Raw genomic sequence first — 5258 nt, 5'->3', positions numbered from 1 at the left:
AACACTCTCCTCTGCTTTATTTCACTATTTGGTCTTGCCATCGTTCACTCGGTTACCATCACAACCCGGCTCAGCCCTGTCACGGCCGCCAAAAGGTTGCGCCCTAAAATAAGTATTAGTCGTACTTCGAAAAACATCACTCGGAGTAGAACACAATCAAAGCCCCTTTCTTCAAGGACTGGTGATTGAAACGCACAGCTTTCTCTCATGCAATGTGAGTCATATTCAAAGTACAAAATCTATACTGGTTTGATCGGGTCGTAATGGAGCAATCGGATAGACTTCAGCCTCATAACGCGAGGGGCCCAAGTTCGGTTCTTATCTTCAGAAGTGTTTTTTTCTTTGAGGCAATTGATGTGCCTTGGCTTATCATCATCATCATCGCAAATGTGTGAAACTTGTCATGTAAAGTTGGCTTTCCTGCATAGCGTTCTGGCGTGACATCGAATGTCAGGAGTGGGGCATAGAAAGCTTGCCGTTAGCAATTATTGACGCAGGGCAGTCGTCATTGGTGATCCCTTTGATCCGAGGGAAACACCTTTGATCATCCTTATGATCATATTCCTATTACCTCATAGTTACTATCCTGGAATGTGTCCTGTCCGTAGGAAAAAACCTAGTTCATCTTGCTGTTTTTGTGGCAAAGTGACGTAGCTGAAGTTTATGCTGAAATTTGCTGCGTAAGCCTGATTTTCTTGAGTCCATACAACGGCACTAGAAAGGTTGTCTTTTTAATGAGACCTACAACATCGCAATTTCGCACTTTTGGGGCTCGCGGGGCATTCATGAACCGTGCAACTCCTCTATTTTACCAGCGACAGATAAACATACTCCACCTTGACGATTTCAGCAGGGACCTACAACCTTCAAAGACAATTTTTGGGGGCAATACTCCAGGTGTCAGTGTTTGTAATGCCCATTTGTTAACAGCGCTCGTATATAAAATTTAATATAATGGTATTTTAACCTAAAGTTCACTTCTGCTGCCCTTGCTGGGGACTTGGGGTATAGAAGTTCCCACGTCAATAAGTAAAACAAGTTGTTCAGCAATGGATCATCGAATACAAATTTCTGATACTTAGCACAATCAGCGTGCACTTAATTTGCTCCCTTTTTTGTGTAGGGCGTTTAAGTAGCATTTTGTGTTCATGTGTTTCTACTTCTGTTTTTCCAGGGCAACTGCACATTTGCGGCCAACGTGACCTTTAACGGGTGTTTTTACTACTATGCAAACAATGCTCACCACGTAAAGGGTATCGGAGAATACTCAAAACGCTCTAAGGGATGGATTAGAGAAGATAACCGAACTTTGACGTTTACTGTGAGAGGAAATTACGGACAATGGCTATTTTGCCCCCCTAGACATATTGATGGTACAAGAGAACAAACAACACTTGACTTGGACCAATAAATAAAATTACCCGTAAGGGTTATGTTCTCGCCGTATAACTACGTTCATACAAGAGGAAGAAAAGCAGAAAAAATATATCCTGGGTGCTGACGTATATTAAAGGCCAAAGCCAGCTGATGCGAACTACCTCTTTACTGTGACATCGCACCACCCTCTTCGTTTGTGTCATTTTTTTTCTTTTGGCTAAAATTACTTAATTAGCCTCATCTTTTCCTACTACCCCATGTTTACGTCTCTTTGTTCACTTCAGTTTCTTCCTCTTACAACATAAGCTTTCGCGTTTCCATTTCACGAGCACATTACCCCTCATAGGCTCGGATTTACAGAAAACACTTATCGTGCGTACGCCACAAAGAAGAGAACAACAACGATGACAACCACTTTTTTTCTCCACTAGCAAAGTGCGGGGATAGCTAAGTAGTGACGCATCAGGCTGCTACTGCAGACCACACCTCAAATCCCATCGGGTGATGCATGTATTTTATTTATTTACTCTTTGCAGCTCGGCCATTTTTTTGACCGGATTAGTACTACAACCACAAAAAATTGGCTACGGATTGGCTGCGGAGGCAGCACTCACTCGTGGGTTCTCTCGGCGGCAGCGATGATGAGCCTCTGCGTCGGGGGCGTGGAGTGCGTCCCAGGAAGGGAGCGTGGTATATTTGGAATATATCGATATTGGCAATACGCAATTTGCAATTTGCAATATTTGCGATATTTGTAATATATTTATTGCAACTGTCGATGCAAGATCATAGTCGACTGGCGCCCCTGGCAAGTAAATGGCTCCCTTCTCTTTCCCCCTCACTGCTCAAACTGATCCTCTCCTCTCTCGTTTCTTCCAAGATAGCACGCAAGAGATTTGCTCAAGCCAATCTAAATTTACCGCGTTCCACTGCTCCAAGTCGGTGTCTCGATGCCACCGCTGCCGTACGGCCGAGACGCGCGTGAATCGAGGCAGCCGACTACAACGTTTACAGAACCACGTTGCCCTACTCCACGAGCGTTCCAAGCGATACGCGGGATATCTATTGGAACCTTTCGTTGCTGTTGACGTTTGATTTTGCAAATTCTCCGCAAGGAAGCGAGGGCAACAGCAGGCGACGGTTCTCTGCAGTTGATGTATTTTTTTTATTTGCTATCGCAAAAAACCAGCACTGGAAATTTTTAAATAAACTCTGCAATAATTTCTCATGTATTGATTTTCTGCCTCATATTTGCGTAATGACTTGTTCTTTTTCAACAATGGTGACAAGTATGAGCTTTTTAACTGGGCTTTGTCGTTCTGATTCGGTTGTGAGTATATAACACAATTGCGCAGCCTCTGTGCCCGTTGCTTTGGTGAGCTGGTTGGTTTGAGTGACCGACAGACAGACAGACAGACAGACAGACAGACAGACAGACAGACAGACAGACAGACAGACAGACAGACAGACAGACAAAGATTTTTCCGTTCAAGTAGCCCAAAAAAGGCCATCGTCTTTATTAAATTCTTAGGCAGCACAGGAAACGTGGGCAGCCTTTAGGCCATTTTTGGGCGATGCTTGCCCTGTTTGGGCATGGGCAAAGTTTGGACTGCCAGAGAACTTATGTTCTTTGACATGCATTTGGTCACAGAATACTTCTCTGTTTGGCCAGCCGAGGTCTTTACTCCAAAGGCAAGCGTCTGGCGAAGGAGCGCCTGTTTTTTTATTGGTCACCATACGTCCGATGACGAACAGCACGTGTGCGGCCACGAGCTACTCGTTTCCTTCTTGGCCAGGTGAGGTGGGAAGACGAACTGCAACCGCCTGGCCACAGGGACTGTGTTGTCTGTTTGGCCAGTCTAGGTCCCCAGATGAACGGCAAGCTTCTGCCCACGGTATACACGCTTTCACCTCGGCCACCATACGTCTGATGACGAACGAAAAGCGTCTGGCAATGCAGTAGTCTTTTCTCATTTGGCCTGCGGTAGGCGGAACACAAACGGGAAGCGTCTGGCCACGAATTACGTCTTTCCTGTTTGGCCAACAAAGGTCCGAAGACGAACGACAACCATCTGGCCGCGGAATAGTCGTTTTCTCTGCGGCCACTCATGCAGAAAAGATTTCCGGACAGAGAATTGCGCGTGCGTACGTGACGACCTCTGGAAGGAGGGGTCGTGGTGGGCAGGATATACAGTGGTGCGGGGGAAAGAGCGGCTTGTCCGCGGGGACTCTATGGCATGCAGTAGCTTGGTGTGTTACTTCGCGAGCGCCTGGCGGTGGCAGAGACCTCTACCGCGAATCTCCCTATCTGTGAGTCAGGTAATTAAGGGCATTATAGGCAGAAAGATCTCTTCTTTAGTTTATGTGATATGATAAAGGAGGAACGGCTACTGACATCCGACTTGCTTTAACTGATATATTAGTGTGTAGAATGCTAACTTAAACTTCAAACGTTTTTTTTTTTGCGCCGAAGCTCCCTTAAACAAGGTACACCTCAATGCTACATTTACATCATACGAGGATATTAAACGAGCGCCGCGAAGGCGACGTATGGGCATTGTTTTTTTTTCAAAAACAAAAACAACAGCATCTGTTGCAATAGATCTAACCAGAATTCGTGTTGTGTTTGAAAGCACCGCGCCATTCTGGGTAATTTAGGCGTGATACCCATGAATAAAAGCTAAAACAGGCAATGAGCATGGATACAAGTTATTTAATTTTCCTTTTCCCAGCCTAGCACGCACATGCATATGCTCCTAGCATACAGCTGAGTGCCCGTTAACAGTTAAACATCATCGCTGATATAATGGAAGACGAAATCAAGTTGTACGCAGACAAAGATTGGGAGTACCACAAATGACCGCGTTCATAAAGCATAAGATTATGGAAGTCAAGCAACGAAACCTATAGAAAGGGAAGAGGAAGCCGAGAAGCTGAGAAGCTGGTGGAATAAGGACATAAAAGAGCCTATTAACCAGGAAAAAAGGCTTCGAGAGAACATAGAGAGGCAAAAAAGACCTGGTTTGGAACCGGAGGTAGTGAAGAAAACTGGAATATATAACGGGAAAAAAATTTAGAAGTTCAGAAAAGGGTGCAAGTAAAGATAAATCACTAAAGTGAACAATGGGGTGGACCACGAAACAACCAGATCGCCTTTTGCCTGACTCAAATCCTCCTCTCAAAATAAAGTTGCAATTTCCTCTCAAGTGCAAAATCCCTCCTCTTATATGTACATGTTAGCAATTGTCCCCTCTGGTGTCCCTCTATCTCCTCTCTCTCCTCAGCGAAAACGAAGGTTTGGTCGGCCTTTGTTGCCGCCGAGACGAACATAGCGGCAGTGGCTGCTGCGGGGCGCAGAGCGCACAATGCGTGTGGGGAGACGTACAATGAGTGCTCCCCTGCTATAACTGTTGGGGGATCACTTTCACTGGTAAGGTGTCGTTCCTTTTCGCTCCATCTTAAGCAGCGGAAACACCGGCAACAAAAGCCTCGTTTACAGTGACCCGACGAGGGCGCGTTGAGCCGAAATAAACAGGTTTTTTGGACTCAACCCTCCCATGTACAAGCGGACGGGTTCACACGGAGAGCTGTCGGGGTGAGTCCAGTCCACTCGGAGGTAGGGGGTGGGTTGGCTCCTTCGTCGGGCTGAGTCGGTGGGCCGAGGGGAGCAGAATGCCGTATTTGCGCGGCTCTAACGGGTCCCCAATCGTAACTTGCGGGTAAATTTCGCGCAGGAAAATTCGAAAAAGAAATTTGACACTGACGGTACTGCACAGATGGAAAAGACATAACACCACGTACCTGGAAGAGGTAGATTTTATTTGGCGTATGCAGCAGTGGAAGCCAAAAATGGTTGTACTTTTAAAGATTGCTTATCCAGC

The sequence above is a fragment of the Haemaphysalis longicornis genome, unplaced genomic scaffold (genome assembly GCF_048455015.1).
Source record: "Haemaphysalis longicornis isolate Haplotype H1 unplaced genomic scaffold, Haemaphysalis longicornis Haplotype H1 scaffold_5, whole genome shotgun sequence".
NCBI classification, from domain to species: Eukaryota; Metazoa; Arthropoda; class Arachnida; order Ixodida; family Ixodidae; genus Haemaphysalis; species Haemaphysalis longicornis.
Note: the sequence above shows the minus strand (reverse complement) of the source record.